General features: G+C 42.8%; 1 protein-coding gene across 2 annotated transcripts in view; it reads left to right on the top strand.

The window, feature by feature from the left end:
• Nucleotides 1–15699, top strand: part of WWC3 (WWC family member 3) — a 187119-nt gene that overhangs the window by 17461 nt on the left and 153959 nt on the right. The window lies entirely within an intron of this gene.

Genomic DNA, 15699 nt, shown 5'->3' on the forward strand with positions numbered 1-15699 from the left:
AACAATTTTTCTGCAACAATTTTGTGACTTTTGGCGTTTTCACGCCTGTTTGAAGCAGCTCAGCTGGAAAGGGTGTAGACAAGATGGGACAAAGCGTGGTTATGCCTGCCCGTCACATTTATCTGAAGTGCTGGCATTACTTATGTCAGAAATGTTACTCCAGTCTCTGACTGGAGTAATGTTTCTGGCATGGTGCACAAAGGCGCACGCAGCTAATGCCTCTTAATGAATTTGGTGCATCTTATTCCTCAACGGCTCTCATTACCGTAAGTACCAAACGTCATGATTTGGGGCAAGAGTGGGGTTTTTTAAATGCATTTTGTAACCTGATAAAAAAAAAAAAGGTGAGATGCTGATCTTTTTATTTCCATTGATCTGTAGTTTAGAATCAAAATATTCATTCTTTTCTGTTCAGAAAAAAACCCCTGTGTTTCATTTAACTGTGGAAATAACAGAATTTGTATCACAGATTTGTAAAGCAACATTAAACTCAGAAATTGCACACAGAAAAAAAAAAAATAACCTGGCAATTTTTCTCTTGATCTACTCCATTTCTCTGAAACTATTTTGTTTCATATTACAATTACATCTGAGAAAACTATAAAGAAATTTGTGTCCCGGTAGATCAGCCTTGTCCCCCCTGCTCTTCACTTCCATGTTTCTGCAGACAACAGACTGCTGTGTCTGCAGAAGATTGCTGAGCCATGCCCCGTGGGTAAAGCCATAGGGCCAACAGCGAAACATAACAGTGATCTGTAGAAAATGATCCCTATCTGTTCTCTGCAGACTTGTGTTCCTTTATGTAAATTGAGGTTATCCGAGCTTAAAATAGTCCATGTGACCTCTCATTGCGCACACTGCACGCTGTCAGGATTCTCTAGGACCAGGAATGGCGGTCATGTGACTCGTAACCACATTTCAGGCCTCACTCCACACACTTGAATTGAGCGAGACTGCGCCCATCTAGTCGGAGTGTGCTCGGGAGTTTACTTATGGCATTCTTGTGGTCATGTTTATTTATTTACCTATTTTACTCACTTATATAGCGCTATCATATTCCACAGCGCTTTACAGATATTATCATCGCTGTCCCCAGTGGGGCTCACAATCTAAATTCCCTATCAGTATGTCTTTGGAATGTGGGAGGAAACCCGAGAACCCAGACGAAACCTACGCAGGTTCACAGGGAGAACATACAAACTCCTTGCAGATGTTGTCCTTGGTGTGATTTAAACCCAGGACCCCAATACTGCAAAGCAACAGTGCTAACCACTGAGCCACTGCGCTCCCTTATGTGACCGCCATTCCCAGCATCATTTAAGTAGTTTGTGGCCTGTAAATTCAATTCCAAAAAACGTTCCCTTAAAGGGAACCTGTCACCCTCAAAATCGAAGGTGAACTAAGCCCACCTGCATCAGGGGCTTATCTACAGCATTCTGGAGTGCTGTAGATAAGCCCCCGATGTATCCTAAAAGATGAGAAAAAGAGGTTCGATTATACTCACCCAGGGGCCGTCCCGGTCCGGTCGGATGGGTGTCGCGGTTCGGTCTGACGCCTCCTATCTTCATCAGATGACGTCCTCTTCTGGTCTTCACGCTGCGGCTCCGGCGTACTTTGTCTGCCCTGCAAAGGTCAGAGAGGCCCGGCGCCTGTGCACTGCAGTACTTTACTCTGCCCTCAACAGGGTAGACAAAGTACGCCTGCGCCGGAGCCGCAGCGTGAAGACAAGAAGAGGACGTCATCGTAAGAAGATGGGAGGCCCCGGACCGCGACGCCCATGGGATCGGACCGCCCATCCAGGTGAGTATAATCTAACCTCTTTTTCTCATCTTTCAGGATACATCGGGGGCTTATCTACAGCATTCTGTAATGCTGTAGATAAGCCCCTGATGCCGGTGGGCTTAGCTCACCTTCGATTTTGGGGGTGACAGGTTCCCTTTAACTTCAAACTCATTTTACATTTTCTAACGATCACTATAAAATAATTCTATGCCTGGGAGTCACAGTATGAGACGCTAATAGCTTTTGATTCATTTGCCACCACACGTGTATTATCTCCACCTTATTCCTACTACATTGGATATAACTGAATGGAAGGGGCATTTTCCAATAAAACATGCTATGCTATGAAATTTAGCAACCTCTCCACTTTTTCTTTCTAAGTTTTTATAAATTTTCCTCAGTGTTAAGTGACTGATGTTGCATTGTGTTACTGATTTATAGACTTATTGTTTTCCGAATAACAATGGAGGAACACAGCAACAACATGTAATAACATTGGGATCGGGGAAAATAACAACTTTTTCTAATGATTTCATGAGAGATTTTGGATCGAACAGCACCTCTGAGGTTTCCTAAGTGAAATAAACATTTAATTGAGAAGTGCAGATATAATTATTCGGGTTTAGACATAGGATGTCTACCAGTGCGTTCCCAGCATATTATGTATTGTGGATTGTCATAACTATTAACATTGAGAATCCAGATGGCAGATTGCTCTCGCTGCTCCGACCTACCGCCATATGTTGTGCGTTATTTGTGTATGTAACATCTATAATTGTTACTCAGCACAGATTCCTCTCTGACAGTCACAACACAGCTACGCATTGGTAACATGCACTAATATTAGAAACATATGCAAGAATCAGAACATCTGAATCCATTTCTGTTGGCTAATAAATGATTTCTTGTACTGTTTATTTCTATGGATGCCAGAGATTTTGAAGTAGCTCCTAGTATTGCCAAAGGGGGAGGGTTTGTCATTGACAATCTCAGTTTAATAATCAATTTTCATTTGTGTATTGTATATAGAAAGCAGCTTAGAAACTTGGGAAGAGAAACATTGAAGGCCATGTTCACATATTTGGGATTCCACCAACAGTCTGCCATAAATGCAAGTGAATGGGGTATTTCATATCCCATTCGAATGATTCGGAGAAATCCACATGGAATTATTAATGATGGCTTGGCATGTAAAATCCACAGCATGTTCATTTTTTCTGCTAAATAGCTCAATTTAAAGAGGGCTTTTCACCCAAATAGTGTCTACAGAAATAAAATATTTATGAATTAAATATAATTTTTTTATTTTGCCTCTGATGTGGAGATATTAGCAATCAAAGTATTTGTCATCTAAGGAGTTAACAATTGTAAGTCCACTGGGTTTTATCAGATAGTTTTTACTGGGGGGTGTGTACTTTCTGTATGGACTACTACTGTGTGAGATGTAATGACACCTTGGTCTGACCTCACATCAAAATCACTAAAAGTTCAGCCCTACAGACATAAGTGTGATTACTGAGATGTCACTGGACAGGCAGTGTAGGGGAGGGCCAGTATATCAGAGCTGACAATGTTAAAAGAGGAGATGATAGAAGGATTTGTAATGTGACACAGCTAAACTCCGCTGCACTAACCCTTCCCCACAGGTTCCTTATCTGAAAGGTGTTAGTCATCTGTGCTTTCCAATCATGCAGGAGGTTAAGGTACCTTCACACGAAACGACATCGCTAGCGATCCGTGACGTTGCAGCGTCCTCGCTAGCGATATCGTTTAGTTTGACACGCAGCAGCGATCAGGATCCTGCTGTGATGTCGCTGGTCGCTGAATAAAGTCCAGAACTTTATTTGGTCGTCCGATCGCTGTGTATCGTTGTGTTTGAAAGCAAAAGCAACGATACCAGCGATGTTTTACACTGGTAACCAGGGTAAACATCGGGTTACCAAGCGTAGGGCCGCGCTTAGTAACCCGATGTTTACCCTGGTTACCAGCGTAAAAGTGAAAAAAACAAACAGTACATGCTCACCTGCGCATCCCCCAGCGTCTGCTTCCTGACACTGACTGAGCGCCGGCCCTAAAGTGAAAGTGAAAGCACAGCGGTGACGTCACCGCTGTGCTGTTAGGGCCGGAGCTCAGTCAGTGTCAGGAAGCAGACGCTGGGGGATGCGCAGGTGAGCATGTACTGTTTGTTTTTTTCACTTTTACGCTGGTAACCAGGGTAAACATCGGGTTACTAAGCGCGGCCCTACGCTTGGTAACCCGATGTTTACCCTGGTTACCAGTGTAAAACATCGCTGGTATCGTTGCTTTTGCTTTCAAACACAACGATACACAGCGATCGGACGACCAAATAAAGTTCTGGACTTTATTCAGCGACCAGCGACATCACAGCAGCTGTGTGACACACACAGCTGTGTGACACCCTCTTGAACTTAAGAAAAAAAACAAAACAAAAAAACCCCACTCTATAGGTAGCAAATATTTTGATTGCTAATATCATTGCAACGAAGAGGCGAAACTAAAACATTTTCTTCTACTCTATTGCCACTATTACAGGCTTTGTCCAGTTCAACATGAAAAACTTGATGAAAGCTCCCCTTTAAAGGGAGGGAACCTGTCACCCCCAAAATCAAAGGTGAGCTAAGCCCACCAGCATCAGGGCTTATCTACAGCATTCTGGAATGTATCCTAAAAGATGAGAAAAAGAGGTTAGATTATACTCACCCAGGGGCGGTCCCGGTCCAGTCCGATGGGTGTCACGGTCCGGTCCGGCGCCTCCTATCTTCATCAGATGACGTCCTCTTCTTGTCTTCATGCTGCGGCTCCGGCGCAGGTGTACTTTGTCTGCCCTGTTGAGGGCAGAGCAAAGTACTGTAGTGCGCAGGCGCCAGGACTCTCTGACCTTTCCCGGCACCTGCACACTGCAGTACTTTGCAGTACCTCAACAGGGCAGACAAAGTACACCTGCGCTGGAGCCGCAGCCTGAAGACAAGAGGAGGACGTCATTGTAAGAAGATGTGAGGCCCCGGACCGCGACGCCCATCGTACCGGGACTGCCCCTGGGTGAGTATAATCTAACCTCTTTTTCTCAAATTTTAGGATACATCGGGGGCTTATCTACAGCATTCCAGAATGCTGTAGATAAGCCGCTGATGGCGGTGGGCTTAGCTCACCTTCGATTTTGGGGGTGACAGGTTCCCTTTAAGGCTGATTTCCCATGTCTGATATTCCCGGTCCTACTATGAGGCTTGATGTCCCGACTGGTCATAAGGCCCCTTATACAAAGTTCTGGTCTGGCCAGTCTGAACATCAAACCGCAAATAATGACCTAAAATGTAAAAGCTCAACCTTAACTTTCATAATTACAGGCAAGTACTAGATTCAGCCACATATTTCTGCTAAGAATTCATATAAAGATCAACTGAATATTTTCCTAAAACAGGAGCTCAAACCTGTATGTCAAGACCTGGAATTTAAATGGCATCAACGTGACACATATATGTGAAATGAAAGCAATGGGATCAATTGAGACATTAGTTTCCCTCTATGACGTCTCCATACTGTGTATACATGTATCAGTTGCTTTTCCTCTCCAGTATGGTATTGAAATTCTGGAAGGATACTGATGGTAAAACTGATCCAGTAGTGTTCTGTGATGTAGTTTTGTCATCCAGTTCATCAGTTGCCCGATGTTGGCCTTAGAGCCTGATACGAAATATTGCATACAGTGTTTTTTGAACCAGCTATGGATACAAGTGCACCTAGTACGCTAGTTCATCAGTTGTGTCCAACCCAGAATATAATGTGTCCCATTATGCGTCCCACCCATTGGAGTTTTGACAAGTCCAGAACAAAAGTGATTTTAATTAGGAAACAAAGAAAAAAATTGTAAAACCTTACTATCCCAGTTTTTTATTCTTGAACGTCAGTTCTCATGGACTTTTTTTTTTACCACTGCTCAGAATAATAAGACCCAGTAACAAATTTATAGAGTAGAAATTTTGAACAGATTTTTATTTTAATACCAAAATAAGTCATCTGGGTTTTTAGTTTTATGGGCAGATTTCACCAGCCAGAAACCGCACTACACTGTTATGTGCCAACCTTTTCTTGTATATTCTGGGTATATTTTATTAGCGCTATTCAATGACATTCTTTGTATATGTATTTTTGTTGTGGTTTGGCTGTGCATGCTATAATCTTACTAAAGGATACACAGTACTAATTATCCAAAATTATAAAGGGATTTGGTTTCAAAATCTAATGGCTGATACATTTATATTGGCTGCAACAAGCATTAGTTTCCACTTTCCATTTGTTTTAAGATTTGACACAATTTGCGTGATTCAGTATATCTTTGTCTGTGTTGAATCAGGATTTTGTAAAATTAGCAGGATTTTTTTAGCGCTCTGAGACATTTGCTGTGCAAGCAATTGCAACAAAGTCCAATCATATAACAGTGTGGATTGGAGACCGAAAGTTAGGGACACTAGGAAAAAGTACGAAAATCTACTTTATTACTGATCTGAGATTTCTATAAAAAAAAAAACACTAACCGTTGTAGAAATTGGTTGCATTTTACTTTTTTCAGAAGAATCTGCACTAAATTGCTGGGGATTAGCTCTACTGAATGCAGCATCAGCAGCTCATCCACATCAGGTCCACGGCAAAAAGTCTGCTGATGTAAGACCAACAATGTCATACCACCTAATGGAGTCAGGTCTTGCATGCTATAATCGTGCCCCCTGGATGCGCTTGGTGTACCTCTCATTAACCCCATCATCTCTGTAGCGCAGTCAGGAGAAGGTCAATCATGTAAAGTGAGATGTGAATAAGGCTTCTGAGGCTGGACTGCTCTGGTTGAAGCGTCTCGCGGTCGGACTAGTCTGAGGTAATTGACATATGCCACGGACGACTATAAAGGTTTTCCACTACTAGGACAACCAGTGTCAGACTGGAGAACATTGGGCCCCCCGGAGGATTTGATTCTGAGGGCCCACATTTCTCCCCCACTGAAGAGCCCCATAGCAACTGCAAGGTTTGCACTAAGAACTCTTCTGAAGGAGAAGCCAGGGCCCACCGGAGGATTCTCCAGTTCTCTGGTGGGCCAGTCCAACCCTGAGGACAACCCCTTGACACTCGGAATGTTCCCGGGGCTTACATGAGGTTGTTATGTCACCTGAGCCCTGCACCCAATCAGTCACTGTCCCCGCCTTCGGATGGATAAGTAATCAAGAGTTCTCACTTCCTCCTGACTACTTATACGTCCAAAGGCAGGGACAGTGACTGATTGGGTGCAGGGCTCACATGACTTAACAACCTCACTTGAGCCCCGGGATCGTGAGTGCCAACATTGCCGGGATGGCGCCGTCACCGGAGGTGAGTTTAGGTGTTTGTTTTTTTTAATGGGGGCAAACATTCAGATTGAGAAGGGGTTGTCCTAGTTGTGAGCAATCCCTTTTTAAGGCTTGAAGTGGCAGTGGTGGTGGTTTGGGAGGCTTAGGGGACCTGACGGAGTCTCTTCAAAAAGCATGCACTATCGCGTTAAATATGGTAAGTGTAATTGAATTGTAATATCAGTTGAATATTCTCTATGTGCTCTTATGGACATGGTAGAGGTGGATCCTACACTCGGGACCCCTCTCTATGAGCGTCCAGTTTGATGGACCAAGTCCGACTTACAATGTAAGGAGAACTGTTTATGCTGCTGTACTGTACCTCTGTACAGCACTATTATATGTACCTATAATACAGTACCTGTGGAGCATGCATATATGATTACAATAAATGTAAACTCGGTGAAACTTTAAGCCTTGTGCATTTGTGTGGGGGCTTTATGATGTAAGTTAGTATGGTTCCTATATCCTGGTGGGAGCCTTGCTACAAAATTGCCAGTTACTTGCTGATCACTGGGGGTCGGAGTCTGACCGCTGTGACTCCCGGCGATCCTGAGATCTGGGCTCTGCAGAGCTATGTCTTGAGTGGAGCAGAGGTGCACATGCTTGACTTCCATTCATTGTCTATGGGACTGCCAGGAAAAGCCTAACACATCAGTTGGCTATTTCTGTCTGACCCATTGACAATAAATCCACAATGTATTTAATCTATGGCTTCTTGTGTAGTTAATAGAGCTAGCACAGTCAGAGCAAACCCTGCTGTTTTTGATCTCTATGAAGTCAGATTTCTTGGTCTATGTCACATGAAGTCTTGTCATTTATAAGGGTGTTGCCGGCCAAATACTCAGCTGTTATGGTGTTCCCTGCATAGCTTCTAACACTGTTCCACCCATGTAATGCCTACAGAAATAGACCTGAAATTACCTTTATTAAACAGGAGCTACTTTTTGGAGAAATCTCTGCATATTCTGTCTATGTACTTTGTCTAGTGCTTCCGCTCAGATACATGTGCAGTGTATACTGTAGGCATCATGTTTAGTTTTCTGCCTCACATTCCTGAAATGCATTTCTCCAGGATTATTTCTGGCAGGGAGATGTCTGCAAACTGACATAATTGTTACATCAATGACTATTGGACTTTTCGGTAGCAGAAGGTAGCACAGCAGAAAACCTGTATTGTTAATAGGTATGGTATGGAGAAACGGAGTCCAAACCCGCTGCCCAGGGTGAGTTAATGAAGCGGGTTACGTTTCAATATTTTGTACAGTGTTTGGAGACTTCTAACATAAATCAGACAGTTCGAGCCTGTCTTAGACATTGACCATTTGCTTTTACGCTTGCCAAAGATGCCTTGATCGGCTTGCCAAATTCCCATGAAAGGGAGACACGAATTTCAAGAGCTTCTTTATATCCTGGCTGGTTAAAGCTTTTAAATGGAACGCTGTAAAATAGCTCACATACAATTTACAGAGTTTTTGACTAGTCCAAATATTGTATTTTTGTTTTTTTACCCCAGAAATGTAGTTAAAGCTCTGTTACATTCAAAGTGGTGTCATTTTATTTTTGCCCTGCCTGAGGAGTATAAAGTTTAATAATACATTTCCTACTTTTATTATCATGAGACAAATCCCTTATTATTCCCATATAATGCATAACTGAGAGTTAATTGCACACTTTAATTAAAAATCCTTCCTAGGTAATTGGAGGCACGGTCCCATAGTCGGCCCTCTGGGGAGGGGCACCAGCTACTCAGGGGAAGTAGCTGCTAAATACTATTTGGATAATAGTTCTTATGCAGTTATATAAATTTGCTTTGTATTAAGTTTGCACATTTATTTCCACAAAAGTTATGGTGTTTTGCATGGCTTTATTAATGGAAGGGTCTTAGGCATTAAGCTTTTTTTCCTTCTGAGATGAAAATTTGATATTGATTATTCTTCCCTGCTATAGCTATGACCTTCCTACAAGATGTAACCTGTTATGACCCCAATGGCAGAGGGTCTCAGAAATAATTACTAAGTCTGCAAACACTAAAAACCAGCTCATAGGGCAGTGGTAACTGAGCTGACAGTATATCTAATCCTAGCACCACAAATAGCAGCAGCCGGGGAACGTGCCTACGTTGGTTCTAGACGTCTCGCGCCAGCCGGAGAACTAACTAACCCTAGAAGGGAAAAGAAAGACCTTTCTTGCCTCCAGAGAAAAGACCCCAAAAGTTGGATACAAGCCCCCAACAAATAATAACGGTGAGGTAAGAGGAAAAGACAAACGTAAGAATGAGCTAGGTATTTAGCAAAGAGAGGCCCACTAGCTAATAGCAGAATATAGTAAGATGACTTATATGGTCAGCAAAAACCCTATCAAAATATCCACGCTGGATATTCAAGAACCCCCGAACCGTCTAACGGCCCGGGGGGAGAACACCAGCCCCCTAGAGCTTCCAGCAAAGTCAGGAATCACATTTAGTACAAGCTGGAAAAATATAAGAGCAAAGCAAATAACCAAAAAACAAAGAAGCAGGACTTAGCTTAATTTTGCACAAACCGGACCAGCAGACAGGAGCAAACAGAAAGGATCTGATTACAACGATGCCAGGCACTGGACTAAGGATCCAGGAAGTTTATATAGCAACACCCCTGGACTAACGACCCAGGTGAGTGCCAAACTGAGAAAAGACAATCCCAGAGTCATATCACAAGTAACCACAAGAGGGAGCCAAAAAGTCTAATTCACAACAGTAACCCCCTCCCTCCCATTCCGAGCAGCTGCGATCGATGTCGGCAAGATATTCACTTGCAGAGTTGGACGTCTTCTGATAGTGGCCGGGGCAGGGGATTACATATCCACCTACTATTGATTTGATTTACAGTATTTCATAAGAGGTACTGGAGTTACCTGAGGATGGCATTGACAGGCATCAAAAAAAGTACATACAATGAGATACGGCCTTCCCAAAACCCTGTCTGATGACAAATGCACACTTAGCAGGATGCAGCAGGCCTCCACTGATAAAGGCTAGGAGCGGCACAGGTGCAGACTACTTGATAACAACAACCACCCACACCCTCCAAACATTGCAGGGGTTGGCTGCCTAGTAGAAAAAATGCACATTGATATAACTCATATAGGACGCCAGTCACACTGGTAAGTGTGGTGCACAGTGTCTGGTATGCAGCCTATTAATGACACCCCTTGTATTAACAGGCGGCTGCCCAGCACTATAATATGCAGCACACAGTGACAGACGCCCCAGAAAAACCTAACCAACATAGAGGCCTGGCCACATCCTGCAAAAAAGAATATGATATAGTGCAAAAAAATGTATGCATATGATAAACACATACACTATATGAGGTATTGGTTTAATATTTTGTCCAAAATAAAGTAAGCCCGCAACCCAACGTGTTAACGTTAGAATATATGGTTGTCATAGACTTCGTTCCCCATAAAGTTTGACCAGAAACATGGTGCAGACTATGACATCAAAGATTTTTATGTTTGCTTAAAGGGAACCTGTCAGCAGGATTGTGTACAGTAACCAGACAGTGTCAGGTCGGCGCCGTTATACTGACTGCATTGATAATGATCCCTTGGTTGATGAAATCCGTCTTGTGGTTGTTGCTAAATCTTTATTTTCAGTTTTTTGTTAATGATATACTCGTGCTCTGGGCCGGGCTGATGGATTCTATACACACCGATAGCTGCTATCCTAAGACATGTTGCAAGGCGCGTTAAAAGGTCGTTATTAACTTTTAGGATTTCTAAGGTCCAAGTCCTCTTCCTCTCTGAAGAGACGATTTGCATATGTAATTTCCCAGAGCAGCATGCAAGGCATTTAAGCCTCCTCATACTGGCTTGTTACTCTTCACAAGGAGACACCGTACCACTTAGGGTATGTTTCCACATGGCGTATCACATCAGGATTTGCAGTGGCCAGATGTTACAGCATAGTGGAGGGGATTTTCTGAAATCCCGTCTCCACTATGTACACATGGCCGCATCCGGTGGCCCTGCATTTATGCACATGTGACGCGTCTTTCTAGACCGCAGCATGTCTATTTATCTTGTGGAGACGCTCCGTCTCTGCAAGATAAATAACCCGGTCTATGAATACGATGCGGTGATTCCGCCTGTGTTCAATTAACACATCCAGAATTACCGTGCGAACAACAGGGGGCGGTGCGATGGGTGGAGCGGGCTATCCGATGCGTCCAAAGCACTACGTTTCCTGACCGTGGAAACATAGCCTTAGATTCTGAAATACATGTTACTTACCTTTATATCAGGGAAAGGCATTGGTTGTCACACTGTAGAAACTATATATTAGATCATCCCTGGTATATAACATGCCTAAAACTTACACATTATTGTAAGGTAGCTATTCCAGATAGTAGGCACAATTACTGGATAAAAAAGTTTTTTCACTGCCGTTTTTACTTTGATACACGTATAAAATTGGCAACTGGCCAAACTGAGGGATAATCTTTGTATTAATAATTGTATTAATTCTTCAAAAATTTTTGTGGGATTAAATCTCTTTTCTAAGAATGAAATGAATGATTTGATCTCTTAATTCTGGTAATAACTAGATTTCTACCGAGAATTCAAGAATAAAAAAAGCAAAATACCTGTTCCATCCTGTTATAGGGTGGGGCAATAAATCACTTTTGTTTCATTTTTAAAGGGATTTTCTCACTATAGCATCTTCTCTTATCAACAATATAGAAGGGAGTTGCTTTGTTGACTGATGCAGTAAACGGTGACCGCTGAGTGCTGCTGCCTCTTTTTGCTTGCTTGTTTGCACTGCAGTCACAGCCGTTATGGGCGCAACTTGCAGAATCCACCTGAAAAAAGTGCCATGTGCACATACCCTGACAGTTAAATACTATTGCACCAATTCATTATTTCATTGATTTATAAAGGCCATACTAGTTCTGTTAGAAGAACTACAAAAGCCATCATGTCTATTTCCCCAACTGCCAAAATGGCAAAATTTAACATCTGCATTGGAGACTCCATTCAGAGTCCCATCTCAGATTCTGGCCAAAATGAGATCCAAAAAAGTGCAGAATGCTACATTAAAGAAGCACTCATCCTATCAAAATGTTTAACTACTTAATATCTTGCACTAATCATATTACATAGAACTGTGTACTTACAATTGTTCGTTTTGCCTTTCTACCCTGATAATTTGCCTCCTTTGCATTGGGTGTATGCCATCACGTGATTAAATCAGTCTAGCTAAATCCTTCTAATCCAGAAATGTTAAACTCAAATATACAGATATACAGAGGGCCAATATGAAAAACGTGGAAAAAGTCGCGGGCCAACATTCATATTTATCTAAAAAAAAATGTCTATGATTGAGGAAGTTTTTCCTTTATCATCAAATATAATGATGAGCCATGAATATAGTACGTTTTAATTAATAGATCTTAAGAGTCAGATCACATGATCGGAGCATTGGGTATTTCCTTGTGGCAGGGGCATACATAAAAATCATGGTTCCTTATAGCAGAAGTTCTAATTGGCCCCCCCCCCAGAAAAAAACATTAAAGGGAACCTGTCACCCCACCAGGTGTTTGTAACTAAAAGAGTCACTTTGTGCAGCACTAATGCTGCATTTGGTCAAGGTGGCTCTTTTAGTTATGCTCCTTGCATACGCTGATATAAACACTTACAAAATGTGCCCCCTCATACCGTGAAACCGTCCTGGAGGTGGGACTTTCCTTCCTAATCAGACGCAGCACAGCCGTCATTCATACCTCCTTGGCGCCGGGCGCCTCCTCCTCAGCGTTGTTTGAGTCTGTCCCGGAGCCTGTGCTGTTATGTTATCCCTTGGGCATGCGCAGTTAGCGCTGCCCATCTTCTGACATCATTTGATGTCAGGCTGACTGCGCCTGTGCGGCCGCGCTGCCCGACATCCCGCCCCGCAGTGTCTTCTGATTTCTTCACACTGCGGGGATGGGATTCCTGGGCATGTGCAGTGCATATCTTTGCCTCTCACTCATCTCCCTCCGCCTTCTTCAGACTGTGCGGCGTCACGGCCGTGGCATGCAATTAGGGATCAGCTGACGCCGCACAGTCTGAAGAAGGCGGAGGGAGATGAGTGAGAGGCAAAGATATGCACAGTAAATTTCCTCCTATTGAAGGCTTTAGATTGACCATTGCCCCCATAAAGTATGATGCCAACAAAAGTGCACACTAAACACAGGATGTAAGCACCACAATAAAGTCCTCCACAGTACCCTCCACACACATTGTATAATGACCCTACTCTACGCTCCCTCCCTCAGCCCCCCCGCCAGCAAAGTACGGTGACCCAACACAGTATGATGCCCAACTGTGATTCCTACACAGATCTTCACACAGTATAATAGGCTTCACATATTCCTCTGTACAGTACAATGAGCCCCACATAGTTCTCCATACAGAATAATAGGTCCCACATAGTCCTGACTACAGAATAATTGGTCTCGCATAGTCCTCCATACAGACTAATGGGTTACATATAGTCCTCCATATAGTATTATGGGCCCCACATAGCCTTCCAAACAGGATGCTGACACAGTTGAAAGTGGGATGCTGGGCACGGTATGGGGGTGGCAGCGGCATCGTGGACCAAATATAATTACTCTGCAGGCCAGATTTGACCCACGGGCCAGAGTTTGATGTGTGTTCTTCCTGTTTCTACATACAGCACAGAAAAGAGAAGAATTAGGCTACTTTCACACTAGTCCGTCGGTATGGGCCGTCGCATGCTGTGGGCCCGACGTACTGACGGACAGTGTGTTAATGTAGCACAAAATGGGCAACAGATGCAGTTTTACAACGCATCCGCTGCCCATTGTGAGTTCCGGGGAGGAGGGGGCGGAGTTTTGTCCGCACATGCGCGGTAGGAAATGGTGGACCCGACGCACAAAAAAAGTTACATTGAACTTTTTTTGTGAGTCGCGGCTGCCAAAAGCACGATGCATCCGTTGCACGACGGATGCGACGTGTGGCCATACGTCGCAATGCGTCGCTAATGAAAGTCTATGGAGAAAAAACGCATCCTGCGGGCAACTTTGCAGGATGCGTTTTTTCTCCAAAAGGATGCATTGCGACGTCCGTCACACGACACTAGTGTGAAAGTAGCCTTAGCTGTGCAGAAAGGCAGAATGAGCAATTATAAGTACACAGTGCTTTATAATATGATGATTGCAATATATTAAGAGGATAAAAACTTTGATGGCAGGAGTGCTTCTTTAAGCGGTCTAGTGAAGTGACAACCACCAGGACAGAAACCTTATGGACCCCATTATAGTAAAAGGGGGCAGCCTGTTAATCAAGTCCAAGCGCTTTCATTACTTTCGTTCATCTGTTTCTAAAATTGGAACAAGGCAAAAAAAACATTAATGAATTAAACCTTCATGGTGCAGTTGCTGACTTTTTAGTCAGTGGAACAAATCTAAAAAAAATCCTACATACAAGCACCCTTTTTGATTGATTAATGCAAGACTTTTCTTGGTATGGCATTACACATAATTCACATATTTCCTTTTTATTTTTTGAAGATCTAAAATATTTTTTTCCATCAGGGACATAATATTCTGTATCTGTCAATGTAATGTGTACTGGATTAGTAACTCTATTTCTAGTCACTTAATTATACTCTAATTTTTCACTTTTCTTAAAATATCCCCAGTCATTTGACCTATAATGAATGTACCGTAATTGTGTTTTTTGAAACTTTATATTTTAAATTCCTGCATAGTGTCCAATTATAGTTTGCGTTATTTACCTCCTGTATGTCAATGCGAGACCTGGTATCCTGGTAATACTGTGGCCTCTGACCTGTAGTAAGCATCCATAATCCTTTAGCAAGGCATGCTAGCACAGTGCCTTACACATCCGCGTCTAATAGCCACAGAACGATCACTGACTTGTTTTGCAAATTGTTACTATTTGGATTATATTTAGGTCTGTGCAGTATAGTGGCAGCGGAGGCTACATTAATACAAGCCCACATTAAAGCTATGCAAAATATATAAAGTATATTTATGGTTAACAAATCCTAAATAACAGCAAGGTGTTCTAAGATTGATCAAGAATAATGACATTTAGATGGGCCTGTTAGGGTATCATGCCAAAAACTAAGCCAGTAATGCCTCATAAGAAAGTTAATAATGTGCCAGTAAAAACCTGCAGTGACTGCAGTGCAAGCAAGCAAGCGAAAAAGATGCAGCAGCACTCGGCGGTCGCCTATTAATGCATCAGTTACCGTATTTACACTTTTGTTGTGTCCTTACATACGATGGCAGTGAGAGATAAGACTGGCACACGTCCACATTGCGGCTTAGAACAACATATTATGCCTTAGAATATACTGTCCTGTCAGCCCAAATTGACAGTATAAACTACACTTGTGAGCCACCATGAGATGATTCTACTCCTTCAATGGAGTCTAGCTGTATTTAATTAAACTGATAGCACTTGATTTGGAAAGGCACACACCTGTCTATATAAGACCTCACAGCTCACA

Source organism: Ranitomeya variabilis, chromosome 3, assembly GCF_051348905.1.
Source record: "Ranitomeya variabilis isolate aRanVar5 chromosome 3, aRanVar5.hap1, whole genome shotgun sequence".
In the NCBI taxonomy this organism is placed as follows: Eukaryota; Metazoa; Chordata; class Amphibia; order Anura; family Dendrobatidae; genus Ranitomeya; species Ranitomeya variabilis.